General features: G+C 37.7%; 4 non-coding genes across 4 annotated transcripts; all 4 read right to left on the bottom strand.

Moving 5' to 3' along the window:
• Positions 1 to 4,332: 4,332 nt before the first annotated feature.
• On the bottom strand, positions 4,333 to 4,404 carry TRNAP-UGG (transfer RNA proline (anticodon UGG)). Its single transcript has one exon. It is a non-coding gene; the product is annotated as a tRNA-Pro (tRNA).
• Positions 4,405 to 5,696: 1,292 nt separating this feature from the next.
• On the bottom strand, positions 5,697 to 5,768 carry TRNAP-UGG (transfer RNA proline (anticodon UGG)). Its single transcript has one exon. It is a non-coding gene; the product is annotated as a tRNA-Pro (tRNA).
• A 1,035-nt stretch (positions 5,769 to 6,803) lies between these two features.
• Positions 6,804 to 6,875, bottom strand: TRNAP-UGG (transfer RNA proline (anticodon UGG)). The gene has a single exon. It is a non-coding gene; the product is annotated as a tRNA-Pro (tRNA).
• Positions 6,876 to 9,293: 2,418 nt separating this feature from the next.
• Positions 9,294 to 9,365, bottom strand: TRNAP-UGG (transfer RNA proline (anticodon UGG)). The gene has a single exon. It is a non-coding gene; the product is annotated as a tRNA-Pro (tRNA).
• Positions 9,366 to 19,214: the final 9,849 nt, after the last annotated feature.

The raw sequence follows: 19,214 nt of genomic DNA, 5'->3' as shown, positions 1-19,214 counted from the left end.
CAGACAACCACTACCCCAACTATACTGTGGTGGATCACGAAGGTTCTGCAGGAACTCTAAGAACATCAGATGCACCCTATCTCCCGACTTGTCCATGAAAATCTTATCCCCTAGTAGCGCTAAAATATAGCACCGGGCATACTGATGTATTTGAATCTCCGTTGCATCATGAGGCAGTGGCTCTGCAATGCACTCAACAAGGCAGCTGATGAGAATTCTTTGCCCCACCAAAGTTTTGTTGTCATTTGCCGGAACTCCAAAACCAAGCAACTCCACGCACATTTGCCTCCAATCCCCATCCCCCACAGCAATCGGCCTAACCAAGACCTCACCGTCTATAGGAAGTCCCAAAATGACCTCCACATCTTCTAGGGTGATTGACATCTCACCATGTGAAAGATGAAACGTATGAGTCTCCAGCCGTTATCGCTCAACTAGAGCCGATATTAGGCCATGATCTATCTCTCTGGAAGGGGCCCTAAACAATCATTCTAGCCCCACTAACTTGATAATGTCAATCATCTGATTATCTTGCATCGTTATGTTTGCCATCTTCTTAGAGCGACCATGGAACTTAAGTGGGCCCAGGTCCTACAAAATCGATAAAAATTATAGCAGTTGTTAAAACTAGATATACAACTTTGAAAGAACTTGCTAAAAGTCAAAGACAACGTAAAAATTAAAGTGGTTGTTAGAACTAGATATTTCACCTCGCCATTCCAAATGTCCTCTGATCAATGATTGTTGTTGCGTCAACAATGAAGTAATTTCTGGACTAGGGCGCACGATCTCTAGCTCCTCATCAATCCGAGGCTCCATACTGCAAAGAGTGCTACTATGAGATCATACATAGTGGCAGACATACATTATTTGGTGTGAGAGTCATCACAAATCAGGCATTACCACAACACACAATGATTTCACATGAAGATATAAAAAATAGTTCACTGCATAAAAGATTTGAAATATTACAGCTGAACCACCTCTGATGCTCTAAATGAAATGATTTGATATATGCATAAAAATTAAGAAATGTCTCCTCAAAGTATAAAATGCAGTATTATAAAAAACGCGTGACATCAATGGCAAGAAGAGAAACTACAAATGTGCAAAGATTTATGATATTTATTTTGGATAGATGGGGATGTGCTTTTAAAAAAATAGATAAAATCAATCTATAAGTTAAAGAAAACCAAAACAGGAAGAACAAATTGAGTATGCAACTAGTGGCCTAACTAGACAAGCTTGTGGTGTGTACCACTTTTGAAGCCTACCCCTTCCTTTAATTACAAGCTCAAATTATCCACTGACAATTTAACTCTACTTGCTATAATAATTTTGTTTGGATTACAAGTAAACAAGAAACTCCATTGTTGAAGCAACCTCTAATAAGATGCTTGCTTCAATATAACTTAAGTTCCAATATAGATCTATCCACTCCATCCATATTAACCACATAATGAGAAGCCACTATCATGAACTCTTATGTATCTTTTGTTTTATTCCCTTTTAATAATATTTCCTTATTACCTATCAAAAAAAAAAAAAAAGATTATGGAGGTAGGCAGTGGAGAAGTTTAATCTTTGGAATTAAGTGGTGGAAAGAAGTAATTACAAAAAGGTGGGTATTGTATTACTAAACTAGCAAGGACACATTATGCAAATCATGCATAAGACAAGTTACTTGGAAAAACTTCTTACTGAATGCATGATCTTTAATTCAAGCAACATATCGTGAAGTTTTCTTTCCAAAGACTCTAATATCCATGCATTAATGAAAGGCCAAACTTTGGCCGGTTCTGTTGAAGGAGGTTTTGGAACTATTCTATTCCTAGGATATGAATGAGTCTGGTAATTAAATGGGGATAGCCATTTGAAAAAGCACGAAGCACACCATACATACAAACTTCTAAATCACGAACATTGACATTTAGGCTAAAATATGATTCCAAAATCCTAATTCTGAATTTTTGAAACAATGCAATGAATGAGCTAAAAAAAGTCCAAATTTCAAACTAGATTAAATGTCAATTCAATTACAAAAATTCAAATTTACATTCAATAAACACATAATTAGAAAATTATAAAATAAAAGCAATAAAAAAAAATCAAATTAGATTAAATATCAATGTAATCCAGATATTAACACTTCTTACACTACTAAAATTCACACTAATTTCATAACAACAATTCGAATGCTCAATTTGTTAAAAAATAATTTTTTTTTATTTACTCATTTTCCAAATAACCAAACAGAATAATATACATTCTTCACTAAAATGACAAATGATCATTTCCTACCTAAAACCTCAATTTTTTTTTTCTCGGAAACCAAACATGAATCACCAAAACCCAAAAAGATCCAAAATTGAAAAACGAAAAACCCTAGGTAACATCATGAAATTCCAAAATCTAAAATTGGAAAGAGAGAGAGAGAGAGAGAGGAATCTACGAAGCAAAAACGACAACTTATTAAATAGAGAGAGAGAGAGAGAGAGAGTACCTTCGGCACGGTGGATCAATGGGAGCAGTACTGACAGAGGAAACTGTTTGAGTGACTGATTTGGGTGTGATAGTGAGTGATTTTGAAAGTTTCAGACTAAGTCATTTACTCTAGTGAGTAAGTGACTTTGAGAGTGACTTTGAGAGGGCGGAGCGAAGTTTGAGTGAGTGAGAGTGTTTGACTAAGAGTGTTTCAGTGTGTTTGAACTTTGAGAGTGTTTGAGTGAGGCGTTTGAAAGTGTTAGTGGTTTTGGTTTATGGTGTGCAGATTTCAAGTCTTATAAACTCGATTTCTATGTGGCTAAATTTGCTCCACATGAAAAATTTGTCCATGTAAGGGTATGACCAAAAACCAGAAATCGAGCTTTAGAAGCTCGAGTTCTACACTAATCTCGAGTTTTAAAAACTCGATGTTAGTTTCCTACATTCTTTTCAAACCTGAAAATTAAAGAAAATGTTAGATATTTAAGGCTAAATGGAAAAAAAAATTCGCTTACCTATTGATGAAGTGTCTTGACAGGTGAGTGACTGATTTTTGTTAGAGATTGGCCAAATTCTAGAATATTGAGGTTAGGAGGAAAATCAGGTGATATGCCAATCACCACAAAATGTCATCATCCAAGAAACAACTGAATCTCTTGCATGTGGAGGCAGTGATTTCATTACATAACCTCTGGTGGCATATTACCCCCTCAGATAATAAAGTATGATAAACTTGGGTTTTTTTCCTAGCTCCCCTTCCTTAATTCAGCACCTTCTAATGCCAAATTTATAACTTCATTCATAAATGAAGAGTCTTGTCATATTTAAGATATATTTGGCTTTATTGAATCTTCATCTTGCAGTTCTTGACTTGACTTTGCTCTGTATATTTTAAGCATAACTAAAAACTGAACTGAAATACTTCAAAACTTTAGTAAACAATATAATTTGTAAATGTGGAGGCATTCCAAATAAAAAATTTTGTAATTTAAAATGAAGTTAAAAAATGTGGGGCATTCCTAGAATTGATCTCGGGACCTCTCGCACCCTAAGCGAGAATCATACCACTAGACCAATGCCCTACCATTTGTTCATTTATTTTTATTAAGTAATTTTTAATTTATGATTTGTCATAGATAGACTTAATCTCTACAATGTTGAATCATCATATTATATCCTTCACCCGTGAGGCCATGAGCTGTAATTGACGAATTCAGATATCAAGGTATATGAGGTTAGTCCTCTCTGGCATATGTTTATGTTACCCTATGTCAATTATTTTTTCTTTGCAAGTACCCCTTATGTCAATTACTACTTGAGCTCTCTTTATTTGACTTCTCTCTCTCTTTCTTCATAGAAAAGCTAGGTAAATCCTTGCCTAATCTAGGGCTACTGTACTTGTTCTACAAGTACAAAAGCTTACAATAGGTTTGGGTTCCTTTAACCATAATATCTCTTACTAGTAACAACTACAATTCGCCTGTAGGGAAACAAAGTAAGATGAAAATTTGGTTCTAGCATAAAAACTAGCCATATTTGATTTGGTATCAATGCCGTTGCTGCAGGCTGCAGCCACTAGAATGTTAGTCTATGATATTCTCATTTCTGAAGTCTAAACTTATATAACTTATAACATGCCCTTTCCTGTAACTTTACATAAGGATGTGCAGCAATGCTATGTTTTGTCATTATCTGAGAATGAACTAAAACTTTTGCATGTGTGGATCTAAGATATATTTGGATCTATTGAAACCTAAGTTTGTAGTTATTGACTTGACTTTGCTCAGTATATTTCTCAGCAATATTAAAATCTGAACTAATAAACATTGTAAAGAGAATTGAGTAAATGGGGCATTCCGAGAATCGAACTCAGGACCTCTCGCACCCAAAGCGAGAATCATACCACTAGACCAAATGCCCATTTGGTGATACTATCTCATGTTTAAGTTTAATAAACTATTTTCATTAAAGTCAATAGATCTTTCTTCCCTCCTACCTTTTAGCCTGAGACCTTAAATACTTGCAAAAATGGAAGGTTGCTGGTTTACCAAATTATACTGATGTCTAATGCCTGCTGCCGGAAATGTTGGGTATCTCTCAGTTTGGTGTTTTCATATAGGGTTCTTTAGATCTTGGAATTGTGACTAACTGCTCAAATTAAAGAATTAGCTGGTTATAGGTAAGCTGTAAGCCTAGTTTGATAGTTGGCTATGAGAACATGATTATAAGTTGATGAATGGACAACATTACCCTGTTGGAATATTCATGTGTGAGTAGTGTGGTTAGTTAAGTGTTGACGTCCCACATGAGATACTAATGACAAGAGTGAGTGATTAATAGGCTTAAGCTTTTGGGTCAAATGATGTCCCTATATGTTATATTATCCCCTCAATCTCCCCAACACGTGGTATTAGAGTAAATGGTTCAACTGGGCAAGTGTTCGTTAGTGAATCCCACCAACTAGAACAAGGAACACTTGGAAGGATGCACATCTGATTTAAGTCTTCAACCACTTGTGGGTTCCTTCAGAGGCGAAGATATTTCTGATAAAATTAGCCAACTTCTCCTGCTGAAGATGGAGTCTAGTATAAAAACTAACCATATTTGATTTGACATCTGTGTAGTTGCTTCAGTCACTAGAATTTTAATCAATGATATTCTCATTCTTTGAAGTCTAAACTTATTACTTATAGATGCCCTGTCCAAATACCTTTACATCAGGATGTGCAGCAATGCTATGTTTTGCCCACTACATTGTACAACATTTAAAACCATTGCCTTCTCGCTGTTTACCTATTGATGAAGTGTCTTGGCAGGTAAGTAGTTGGTTTTTGTAGAGAGTAATTGGCCTAATTCTTAAAATTTTAAGGTCAGGAGAACAATAAGGTGAAATGCATATCACCACAAAATGCCATCATTTGAGAAAGAACTGAATCTTTTGCATGTGGGGGCAGTGAGTTGAATACATATAACCTCTGGTTGCATTAAAGGATGGTAAATTTGGGTTTGTTTCCTGTATCCCCTTCCTTGTTTCAGCATCTTCTGAAACCAAATTTATTACTTTATTCATTAATAAATAGTCTTATCAGATCTAAGATGCATGTGGATTTATTGAAAACTGGTTTTGCAGTTAATGACATGACTTTGCTCGATTTATTTTCTAGCAATATTAAAATCTAAACTAAAAAACTTCTAAAGACCATTAAATGAATGGGGCATTCCGAGAATCGAACTCAGGACCTCTTGCACCCAAAGCAAGAATCATACCACTAGACCAAATGCCCATTTGGTGATACTATTTTGTGTTTTAAGTTTACTTGACCATTTCCATTAAAGTCAGTTGAGCTTTTCTCCCCTTAGCTTGTAGACTGAGACTTAAAAATACTAGCAAAAATGGAAGGTTGCTGGTAACCAAATTATACTAATGTCTAATGCTTGCTGCAGGAAATGTAGGTAAAATTAAGCTATCTCATAGTTTAGTGTTTTCATAAACGACTCTTTAAATCTTGGAATTGTGACTACCAACAAAAAGTAAAGAAATTAGCTGGTTTTAGAAAACTTTAAGCCTGTTTTGATAGTTGGCAATGACATTTAAACATGATGAATGGAGAATATTACCCTGTTGGCATATTCATGTCTAAGTGGTGAGGTTACTTATTATATTGGATTTGGCATCAGTGCAGTTCTGCAGTCACTAGAATTTTGATCTATGATATTTTCATTTTCTGATGTCCAAACATTTTTTTTGGTAAGTCTGAAGTCTAAACTTATAACTTTTAAGATGTCCTTACCAAATACCTTTACATCAAGATGTGCAGCAAAGCTATCTTCTGTCCATTAGATTGTACAAAATTTGGAACCATTGGCTTCTAGCTGCTTACCTATTGATGAAGTGTCTGGACAGGTGAGTGATTCATTTTTATTAGTAATTGGCCTAATTCTAGAATATTGAGGTTAGGAGGAAAATTAGGTGATGTGCCAATCACCACAAAATGCATCATCCAAGAAACAACTAAATCTTTTGCATGTGGAGGCAGTGAGTTCATTCCATAACCTCTGGTGGCAAATGACCCCCTCAGGTAATAAAGTATGATAAATTTGGGTTTGTTTCCTAGCCCCCCTTCCTTAATTCAGCATCTTCTGATGCCTAATTTATTACTTCATTCATAACTTAATAGTCTTGTAATATTTAAGATATATTTGGCTTTAATGAAACCTATTTTTGCAGTTCTTGACTTGACTTTGCTCAGTATACATTAAGCATTATTAAAAACTGAACTGAAATACTTCAAAAGTTTAGTAGACAACATTTAATGAATGGGGCATTCCGAGAATCGAACTCAGGACCTCTCGCACCCAAAGCGAGAATCATACCACTAGACCAAATGCCCATTTGATGGTGTTATTTGTGCTTAAGTTCGAATTAACCATTTTAACTAAAGTTGATATCTTCCCCCCAACCTACGTTCTAGGTTGAGACTTTGAATTGTAAAAATGCAGGGTTGCTAGATTGCCAACTTATACTAATGTGTAACAGTTGCTGCAGGAAATATAGGAAAAATTGAGTTATGTCACAGTTTGGTGTTTTCAGGTAGGGTATTTAATCTCGGAATTGTGACTAACAGTTCAAGCTAAAGAGGTTATAAGCTGGCTATAGTAAGCCTACTTTGATAGTTGGCACTGATATTTAAAGTGACAGATTAAAAACTGAACATTTTAAGAATTGAACTCCTTAGGATCTCTCATTGTTGAAGCATAAATCATACATACCACTAGACCGAGTGTCTAGTAGTTCAACCTCATCCAAGTACCTAACCACATTCATCATATCCATTTGATGTTTGTTGGTTTGACTCCCAACATAGTTTATTATTCATTTACAAATTAAAACCAAATGTTGAAAATTTGAAATCCATTGAATTGCTAAAGGAGCATTTTCTTGTATATGTGAATCCAACTCCAACAGAACACAAATATAAGGAACAATGAATGATGCATTTATTCACCAAGTGTAGTGTCAGATCTAAGATATATTTGGATGAATTTGGTTCTATCGGATCTAAAATATTTATGATAAAAGTAAGCCCAACTTCTCCTGCTGAAGATGGAGTCTAGCATAAAAACTAACCATATTTGATTTGATATCAGTGTAGTTGCATCAGTCGCTAGAATTTTAATCTATCATATTCTCATTATTTGAAGATTAAACTTATTACCTATTAGATTACTCATTGATGCAGACGCTATATGTCTCGCAGATTTTGCAATTACAATCTGCGTTCAAGTGGAGGTGATATCTTAACTGAACCAAGAATTTTCCTAATGTAGTCTAACTACTGCATAAAATCAAATTTTGTTCTCTTTTGGACCTTTAATCTCTGCTTTTTTAAGCAGCTGAAAATCCCTAAAAATTTTGATTACTTGGTAATACTAATGGTTTTCATAATAATTTACTGGTTCTGTTGAATATTAATTTGTGATAGCTATGTCCTCGTTTTGTGTAGTCTAGCTGGCTATCCTTTGACTGCATTGCATGGCTAAGTTCACTCCTAATTTAGGAGCTATCCATTTTTATTTTATACAATTTTCTTTTTTGGGTGAATCCCAAATTGTTATTAATTTTGTTCACTCCAGCTGACTGAGTAATCAAAAATCAAGGATCCTATGAAATATGCTCCTATCCCATGGTTCTATACTTCTTTAAGGATAAATGGAATAAAGTGTGGTTAAGTTGATTTTAGAATCAGGTTATAAGATGGGGGCATTCCAAATGGAAAATTTTGTAATTTAAAATCAAGTTCAAAAATATGGGGCATTCTAAGAATTGAACTTGGGACCTCTTGCACCCTAAGCGAGAATCATACCACTGGACCAAATGCCCTACCATTTGATCATTTAATTCTATTAAGCAGTTTAATTTATGATTTGTCATAGAAGGACATAATTCTCTATGATGTAGAATTATCATATTATATTCTTCACCCATGAGCTGTAATTGACTAATTCAGAAATCAATGTATTTGAGGTTAGTTGTCTCTGGCACATGTTTATGTTACCGGTTACCTATGTCAATTATTGTTTGTTTGCTAAGTACCCCTGATGTCAATTACTACTTGAGCTCTCTTTATTTGACTTCTCTCTCTCTCTTTTCATAGAAAAGCTAGGTAAATCCTAGACTAATCTAGGACTACTGTACTTTGGGCTCCTTTAGACCATAATATCTATTACTAGTAACACCTACAATTCTTCTGTAGGGAAACAAAATAAGACGAAAGTTGGGTTCTAGCATAAAAACTAACCATATTTGATTTGGTATCAATGCAGTTGCTGCAGCCACTAGAATTTATTCTATGATATTCTCATTCTCTGAAGTCTAAACTTATATAGCTTATAACATGCCCTTTCCAATACATTTACAACAGGATGTGCAGCAATGCTATGTTTTGTCATTATCTGAGAATGAACTAAAACTTTTGCATATGTGGCAGTGAATTGAATACACAACCTCTGGAGGTAAATGTTTCCTAGCTAGCAGCTCCCCTTCCTTGATTCAGCATTTTCTGAAACCTTATTTATTACTTTATTCTTTTTTTATTTATATATAAGTATTACTTAATGAATAGTCTTGTCAGATCTAAGATTTATTTGGATCTATTGAAACCTAAGTTTGTCGTTATTAACTTTGCCGAGTTAATTTCTCAGCAATATTAAAACCTAAGTTTGTCGTTATTGACTTGACTTTGCTGAGTTTATTTCTCAGCAATATTAAAATCTTAACAGAAAAACATTGTAAAGAGAATTAAATGAATGGGGCATTCCGAGAATCGAACTCGGGACCTCTCGCACCCAAAGCGAGAATCATACCACTAGACCAAATGCCCATTTGGTGATACCAATTTGTGTTTAAGTTTAATCAACTATTCTCATTAAAGTCAATTGATCTTTTTTCCTTCCTACATTTTAGCCTGAGACTTTAAATACTTTAAAGAATTAGCTGGTTATAGGTAAGCTGTATGCCTAGTTTGATAGTTGGCTAATAGTTGGCTATGACATTTGAACATGATTATAAGTTGATGAATGGAGAATTTACGCTGTTGGTATATTCACGTGTGAGTGGTGTGGTTAGTAAGTGTTGAAGTCCCACATGAGATACTAATGACAAGAGTGAGTGGTTAATAGGCTTGAGCTTTTGGGTCAAATGATGTCCTTATATGTTATATTAATCCCTCAACAAGTGGTATTAGAGTAAATGGTTCAACTAGGCAAGTATTCGTTAGTGAATCCCACCAACTAGAACAAGGAACACTTGGAAGGATGCACATCTGATGTAAGGCTTGAACCACCTGTGGGTTCCTTCAGAGCAGAAGATATTTCTGATAAAATAAGCCCACTTTTGCTGAAGATGGTGTCTAGAATAAAAACTAACCATATATTTGATTTGATATCAGTGTAATTGCTTTAGTCACTAGAATTTTAATCTATAATATTCTCATTCTTTGAGGTCTAAACTAATTACTTACAAGATGCCCTTTCAAAATATCTTGACATCAGGATGTGCAGCAATGCTATGTTTTGTCCAGTAAATTGTACAAATTTTGAAACCTTTGCCTTCTTGCTGCTTACCAATTGATGAAGTGTCTCTGCAGGTAAGTAGTTGGTTTTTGTATAGAGTAATTGGCCCAATTTTAAAATGTTGAGGTGAGGATAACAATAAGGTGAAATGCATATCACCACAAAATGCCATCATTTGAGAAAGAACTGAATCTTTTGCATGTGAGGGCAGTGAGTTGAATACATATAACCTCTGGTTGTATTACAGTAAAATAGAAGAAAAATTTGGGTTTGTTTCCTGTCTCCCCTTCCTTGTTTCAGCATCTTCTGAAACCAAATTTATTACTTTATTCATTAATAGATAGTCTTATCAGATCTAAGATACATGTGGATTTATTGAAAACTAATTTTGCAGTTAATAACTTGACTTTGCTCAATTTATTTTTCAGCAATATTAAAATCTGAACTGAAAAAAAAAATTATTAGTAAAGAACAACAAATGAATGGGGCATTTTGAGAATCAAACTCGGCACCTCGCACCCAAAGCAAGAATCATACCACTAGACCCAATGCCCATTAGGCAATATTATTTTGTGTTTTAAGTTTACTCAAAGTTGAAGCGTAACATTTATTATTGCTACGCTCATGTTGAACCATATCAGCGTTCACATCATCTACTAATTTCCAACATTCATTTTTTTATTAATTTTCCAACTTAATGTTATACTATCTCCAACTTTTCTCCTCCCTTTGACCTTTTTATCTCCCCACTATTATCTATCTTAATATCACTTTACCTATATCCCCTTATCTTCCTTTATTTTTGGCTTTTTTTTATTCCCCCTCTTCCTATGAATTTACAAATCTCTATTTCATTCTATACATTGTTTTTCCACACATAAAAGGTTCTCTCTCTCTCTCTCTCTCTCTCTCTCTCTCTCTCTATATATATATATATATTTTTTTTTTTTTTCATTTTTTGGTGGATTTTTTTTTCTTGCATCTCTACTTTAGATTGATAATTTTTTTTTTTATTTGGAACTTTACTTTGGGTTGATGTGATTAAGTTGTGTTTATAAGTTGTTATATTTTTTTTTTCTCTTTGATTTCAAAGATCTTATTCTATTGCATTATATATAAAGATAGTATATAAGAATATAATGTTATTTTATTACATAACATAACATGACTTAGATAATTTGGTGTTTATTACAAATTTTTTATTTTTTTCTTCTCTTATTATTTTCTATAAATTTCTTCTTATTATTATCTCTCTCTCTCTCTCTCTCTCTCTCTCTCTCTCTCTTTATTTTTTATTCTTTCTTGCAACTCTACTTTATATTGACGAATTATTGTGATTTTTAAAAACTCTATTTTGGATTTATACATTTTGGTGTTGTATTTTTTAGTTCCCCATTACAAGTAGTATATCTCTTTCGCTCTTATAGTTTTGGTTAGTTTGATTTTGTTTGAATTAATACTTGATTATTTTGGAAGTAAGAATTTGAGTTTATATCAAAACACAATCTTGGCTATGCTAATAACAAATTGGCGTTCAGTCCATTTCGGTCCACTTCATCAATTTGGTCTATTTCGGTCTATTTCAGTCCACTTCGGTCAATTTAGGTCCAATTCAATCTACGTCAGTCCACCTCAATTAAATTAGGTCCATTATGTCTACTTCACTCAATTCAGTCCAATTCAGCCTATTTCAGCCCGTTCAATCCAATCATTCTACTTCGGTCCAATTTGGCCCATTTGGTCAATTCAGTTAACTTCAATCTATTCGGTTGAATTTGGTCCATATGGTCCACTTAGGTCTATTTGGTCTATTTGGTCTATTTCAGATCACTTTGATCCAATTTGGTGTACCTACTTAAGATTGGCAAAATACAAGTTTGTTCAATCCAATCATTCTACTCCGGTCCAATTTGGCCCATTTGGTCAATTCAGTTAACTTCAATCTATTCGGTCGAATTTGGTCCATATGGTCCACTTAGGTCTATTTGGTCCATTTGCTCTATTTCAGATCACTTTGATCCAATTTGGTGTACCTACTTAAGATTGGCAAAATACAAGTTTGGGTTGAGAGTATTATTAAGTATTAATTATTTGAGTATCAATTGTAATTATATAATAAGTTTTGATTATCATAATAATCTTCTTAAGATAATGAGAATGTGAATAATAACTTTAAAACTTTAAAATTTTAATTTTACCAAAAGAAATTAGGAAAATATAATTCATAATAAAAATAGTGAGAAGAATAAGACCATTTCATAAAAGAATAATATCAATCAAAAACATCAAAAATGATAAAATTATATATTTGTAAAAATAGAGTAATGGAAATTACTTTTTGAAATTGTTTGATTTTTTTGGAGAACAAATTATCTACAATAAAATTTAGAAGAATAATTTATACATATTCAATATAATTTTGTTATGAGTTTTGATTATCATAATAATCTCTTTTAAGAGAATAAAGAATTTGAATAATTTATTTAAATAAAAATTATACATACATACATACATACATACATTTATTTATTTATTTATTTTTCTTAAAGGTATAATCAACCTCATGCAATTCATTTAAAAGTAATGACATTAAAACAAATGAGTAACTGCCCTAAAAATTATATTATATATTCAAAGCCTTAAGGTTTAGAAAGACTTTCACTTAAATTTAGCCGAACTGAAATATACGGAAATGTTATATTAATGCGGCTTAACAAAAGTGTAGCAATAATAAATATTATGCATGTGTCAATTCGGGTTAGTGTGTCGGGTTCGTGTTGTGTTAAGGTAGGTATTTGACTAAATAGCTTAACCCAAACTCAACCTATTTAATAATCGTGTCTTAATCCTTCAACCCTAACCTAACTTGTTAATAAGATGGGTTAACTTGACCCAACCTACTTGACACGCTTATAAACAGGTCGTAATGGATTGACACGAATGTAACATAACCCATTTCTACCTGCATAATATTAAATATAACATCTCTAGAAGTAACTTTTTTCTTACATCCCAAAAGTAGTGCATACACTTCAAGTCTTCAACACACATTCAAAATAATATAGTTCAACAAAAATATAACATCCATCTAAAAATAAGTTTTTTACACTCCAAAAGAAGTGCATACACTTCAACCCAAATTCAAAATAGCATGGTTCAACAAAATAACATAGTTTAAGCTAATATATGTCTGACACTCGTAATGCTAGTTGTGGGGAGTAAAGGGACCTGAGCAAGTATTTGGGCCTTGGGCTTCATTGACGGGTTCTAGACTGTTTTTTTTGCTAAAGGCCTTTAAGATTGTAAGTCGGCCCACAGTGCGAAGGTCCGAGGATTCGTCCGAGGACTAATCTCCCCTCGGAAAGACCCGCGATGACCCTGGGATTCGCCAAGAAGATTATAGGCAGTGTTCTGGACGAACTGTTGGTTAAGAGGGGGATCTAAATACCTTCTAGACGCCATGGAGTGAAGGAAATATCTCAAAAAAAGGCTGATACCTCCACATTAAAGACCCTGCACCTACTTCCCTGGCCGCATTAATGGGGAAGTGACCCTTGAACGGTAGGATGGATCTTCTGACCATTGTTTAAAAGACTTCAGGAAGGTGGTGGAAAGTAGGAGAGAGGATCTAAGGGTAAGATTTGTGTGACACGTGGATAAAGAGGGAAGGGGAAGAAGTATTTAAGGAGGGAAGAGAGTAAAGAAAAGGAGGGAGAGGTAGCTAGACAAGGACTAAGAACTGTAATCTTTGAAAGAAAAAGAGAAATAATATATAAACCGTCCTCGACTTACGTCCGAGGAGGTTCATTTGCCCTACTTGTCTATTGTTTGCAAACACTGTAACATTCTAGCCTGTTCATCAAGCTTCAAACACGATCAAACTAGATTGAGAACTCACACTCTACAAATTTTATTGTTTAAGGCTCATTGGGCCTGAGCCCACGTTTGTTTTTGGGTCCAGGCGCAATTGTGCACTTACAATTGGCACTGTCTGTGGGAATCTAGTGTTGAAGGAACTCGAACACCATAGCAGGCTTAGGCTCGTATCATGCAGAATCTCGGGGATCGCAACCTGAGGATCCTTTCGAACGTCTTGAACGCCGTGAGGATCGAGAGGGTAGTGTTCACACTGAATATCCTAGAGCAAGTCATACTCACGGTGGAGGCAGGGCCACCCACGAAGACGATGCCAAGGCCATGCAGAAGGAGATTGATCACCTTAAGAAGAAGCTGCGTCGCGTCAGGCGGAGGCGTGCTTCACCCTCATCTAATACCTTTGCGGGGGAATCCCGGGGAAGTAGTTACAGTTCGAGATCATGGTCGCCCCCCAGCAAAACATCCTATTGCGAAAAGGATGACCCACCAGCTCGTAGGAACAGGAAGCTCCCCTCCAGGGGCTTAGGGAACGATGCCATGAGCCGGGCGTTGCACTAACTCTCCAAATCGCTATTCTCACGCAGGATTGAGAATGGGAGGCTCCCTAGGAGGTTCACCCAGCCCACCTTCACCATTTATAATGGCCGGACTGACCTGGTGGAACATGTGAGCCACTTTAACCAGAGAATGGCGGTGCATTCTCACAATGAGACCCTGATGTGCAAAGTCTTCCCTTCTAGCTTGGGACCTGTTGCTATGAGGTGGTTCAACGGTCTTAAATCAGGGTATGTAGGTTCGTTCGGGGAACTGACTAGAGCATTCGCGTCACGGTTCATTACATGCAGCAGAGTTCCTCGATCGTTGGACTCACTGTTGTCTATGGCTATGAAGGAGGGCGAGACGTTGAAAGCATACTCCGACAGGTATTGAGAGATGTTTAATGAGATAGATGGTGATTTTGATGAGGTGGCGATCAATACCTTTAAAGTAGGCCTTCCAACTAATCATGACTTGAGGAAGTCCTTGACCAAAAAACCCGTACGGAGTGTATGTCGCCTCATGGACCGTATTGACGAATGCAAAAGGGTCGAGGAAGACCAACAGCAGGGAAAGGGTAAGGCGAAGGTTATCCTGCAGGAGAGAAGGGATTTTAGGTCGGATAGATATCATAACAATAAGCCGAGAAGAGATTACTCCGGGCAATCTGGCGCGGCAACACCTCAGACTGTTAATACTGTATTCCGAGAATCGGTGCACTAGCTACTAGAGAAGGTCCGTAAGGAACCCTACTTCAGGTGGCCCAGTAAGATGGCGGGGGATCCTGCCAAGAGGAATCAGAATCTCTTTTGTCAGTATCATCAAGACGTGGGTCATAATACCGAGAACTGTCGGACCCTCTAGAACCACTTGGAGCAGCTTGTTAGTGAAGGAAAATTAAAGCAGCACCTGTACCAACCTAACGGACAGGGCAGTCAGTCTGGTTTGAATAATCAGAGAAATAATTCATCTCGGCCTCCCTTGGGAACGATCAACGTTATCTTCGCTGCGCTTGGCAGGATCGGCTCATGTCCCACCAGGGTGATGGCAGTTTCACATTCCCAAGCCGAGGAGGCGCGCTCCAAGTTGAAGAAATTGAAGCTGAATGTGCCCGTCTTGGGATTTTCAGAGGAGGATAAGGTTGGGACCATCCAACCCCATGACGACGCCCTAGTAGTCATTCTGAGGATAGGGAATTACGATGTAAAAAGGGTGATGATTGATCAAGGCAGCGGCGCGGATATCATGTATCCTGATTTATTCAAGGGGCTGAGGTTGAGATTGGAAGATCTCACTCCTTATGACTCGCCACTCATAAGCTTTGAAGGTAAAGCTGTCGTACCAAAGGGACAGATTCAGTTGCCTGTGCAATCTGGCTCGGAAACGGTTGAGGTGAATTTTATTGTAGTGGACGCATATTCCCTATACACAGCCATCCTTGCCGGCCCTGGTTGCACGCTCTGGGGGCTGTCTCCTCCACCTTGCATGTTAAGGTTAAGTTCCCTTCGGGGGAGTACATTGAAGAGACTCTCGGCATCCAATTGGTGGCCAGGCAATGCATATCGGCCGCGGTGCTGCATCAGACCGAAGCACGGTCCTCGACCTCGGCTGTGAAAGACTTATAGCAATTAACGACTCTGGATGCGCCCGACGTGGTGACAGCAGAGGAGGCCATATGCGAAGACCTGGAGAAGTTTCTGATATCGGATGATCCTGAAAGGTTCTTTCAAGTTGGCGTACGTTTACCATGTCAAGAAAAGAGGGAGTTGCTAGAGTTTTTGAAGGATAACATCGATGTCTTTGCGTGGGAGCCCTATGAGGCTCCGGGGGTAGACCTCAACTTCATTTGTCATCATTTGAACGTCAATCCTATTATTCCTCCTAGAAGGCAGCCCCCTCGGCGTTCCTCCAAGGAGCACTCCGAAGCCGTTAAAGAAGAGGTGCTCAAGTTCAAGAGGGTTGGGGCTATTAAGGAAGTTTTCTACCCGGAGTGGTTGGTGCACACGGTTGTGGTCAAAAAGAAAAATGGAAAATGGCGGGTATGTGTGGACTTCACAGATTTAAACAAAGCCTGCCCAAAGGACTCGTTCCCAATGTTGCGCATCGACCAGCTAGTGGACGCCACGGTCGGACATCCTCGGATGAGTTTTTTGGATACCTTCCAGGGTTATCACCAAATTCTACTAGCGGCAGAGGATCAGGAGAAACTGCATTTATTACTCCAATAGGGAATTATCACTATAAAGTGATGCCGTTCGGATTGAAGAACGCAGGGGCTACCTATCAAAGGATGATGACCAGAATGTTTGAATTGCAACTTGGGAAGACCATTGAGGTATACGTGGATGATATGGTGGTGAAGAGTAAAACAATACCTTCACACGTGAAAGATTTGGACGACACCTTTCAAGTGCTTAGAAAGTACAAGCTGCGCCTTAACACCTCAAAGTGCTCTTTTGGTGTGGGTTCTGGAAAGTTTCTAGGTTACATAGTTACTCATAGAGGGATAGAAGTGAATCTGGCACAGGTCAGAGCTATTCAAGGCTTACAGCCACCTTGGAATCCAAAGGAAGTTCAGAAATTGACCGGAATGATTGCTCTCAGCAGGTTCATCTCTCGGTCAGCTGACAGATGCAGGCCTTTCTTCCAACTTTTGAATAAATGGAAAGGGTTCCAATGGTCCGAGTACTGCGTTGTAGCCTTCCAACAACTTAAGTAGTATCTTTCCCAGCCACCCATTATGTCTCGGCCCGAGGTAGACGAGGTCCTGTTTGCGTATCTGGCAGTGGCCGTCCACGCAGTCAGCCTGGTCCTCATAAGGGACGACGGTGGGGTGCAAAGACCGGTCTACTATGTCAGTAAGTCCTTGAATGAGGCCGATGTGCATTATCTGCTTTTGAAGAAAGCATTTCTAGCCGTAGTTCATGCCACGCGGAAGCTCCCTCACTATTTCCAGTCCCACACCGTTGTAGTTTTGACCCAACTGCCCCTTAAGTCAGTGTTACGCAGTGCCGACTACTCTGGAAGGGTGGCTAAATGGGGAGCTATTTTGGGAGCCTTTGATATCAAATATATGCCACGCACCTCGGTGAAGGGCCAAGTTCTTGCAGATTTGGTGGCAGAGTTTGCTGAACCATTATTGGAAGAAACTTTGAAGGAATCACATATAGATGAAAAATTAGTTGGCATGATTATGAATAAAAGACCTTTGACTTGGAACGTATCCGTTGATGGCGCAGCTAACCAGAGAGGGTTGGCATCAGACTTGTCCTGGTATCCCCTGAGGGAATTGTCTTCAAAAAATCTCTAAGGTTGGCGTTCTCGGCTACTAATAATGAGGCCGAGTACGAAGCAGTCTTGGTAAGCATGAACATGGTACATAGGATGGGTGGAAAGGAAGTTCACATGCTCTCGGATTCTTAGTTAGTGGTCGGCTAGGTGACAGGGACCATGGAGGCTAGGGACCCAAGAATGCAAAAATACTTGACCCATCAAATGTTTACAATCTAAATTTGATTCCTTTATCCTGTCTCACGTTTCTAGAAGTGGAAATACACATGCAAACTCTTTGGCTACCCTAATGACATCCTCGGCTCAGAGTTTGCCTAGGATTATCCTTGTCGAAGATTTGCTAGAGCCAGCTCTTACCACTGTTAGTGCAGCCCGGATCCATTTAATAAGGCCTGGACCTAGTTGTATCGATCCTATGATATCTTTTCTGAAAAACGACATTCTTCCCAAGGACAAGTCTGAAGGAGACAAGATCCGTCGAAAGGCACCACATTTCTGGTTGTCCGAGGATCAGAAATTGTACAAACGATCCTTCTTCGGACCATATTTGTTATGCGTGCACCCCGAATCAACGGAGGCTCTTTTAGAAGAACTGCATGAGGGAATTTGTGGGAGCCATACTGGGGGAAGGTCCCTAGCTCATAAGTCCCTAACTCAAGGATATTGGTGGCCCAATATGCAGAGGGAAGCTTAGGACTATGCAAGAAAGTGTGACCAATGCCAGAGATTTGCTCCTAACATTCATCAGCCTGGAGGAGTCCTTAATCCTCTCTCTAGTCCTTGGCCTTTCACTCAATGGGGATTGGACATAGTAGGGCCATTTTCGAGGGCCGTAGGAAACAAAAGGTGGCTGCTTGTGGGGACCGACTACTTCACTAAATGGGTAGAAGCTGAGCCCTTAGCAAATATTAGGGACGTCGATTCCAAGAAGTTTATCTGGAAGAACATCATCACTAGATTTGGGGTACCACACACACTCATTTCGGACAATGGCGTTCAATTTGATAGTAGAGCTTTTAGGAAATATTGTGGTGACATGGGCATCATAAATAGATACTCCACTCTAGCTTATCCTCAGGAAAACGGGCAAGTCGAAGCCGTTAACATGGTCATAGTTAGTGGACTCAAGAAAAGGTTGGACGATGCGAAGGGCAGATGGGTAGAAGAACTACCACATGTTCTATGGACATATCGAACTACGCTGCGCAGATCCACTAGAGAAACGCCATTCTCTATGACTTATGGAGCCGAGGCAGTGATACCTTTAGAATCTGGTTTCCCCACACTAAGGACGAGTTCATTTAGTCCAGAAAACAACAACGACCTCTTGGAGAAAGGCCTGGATTTAATTGAGGAACGACGAGAGGCAACTATGGTCCAAATGGCTTATTATCAGCATAAGCTTAAATGAGGGTATGATGCCCATGTGAAGCTAAGGCCACTCGCGCCTGGGG

This window comes from Castanea sativa, chromosome 7, assembly GCF_040712315.1.
Source record: "Castanea sativa cultivar Marrone di Chiusa Pesio chromosome 7, ASM4071231v1".
In the NCBI taxonomy this organism is placed as follows: domain Eukaryota; kingdom Viridiplantae; phylum Streptophyta; class Magnoliopsida; order Fagales; family Fagaceae; genus Castanea; species Castanea sativa.
The sequence above is the reverse complement of the archived record's forward strand: the minus strand, read 5'-3'. Positions and strand labels throughout refer to the sequence as shown.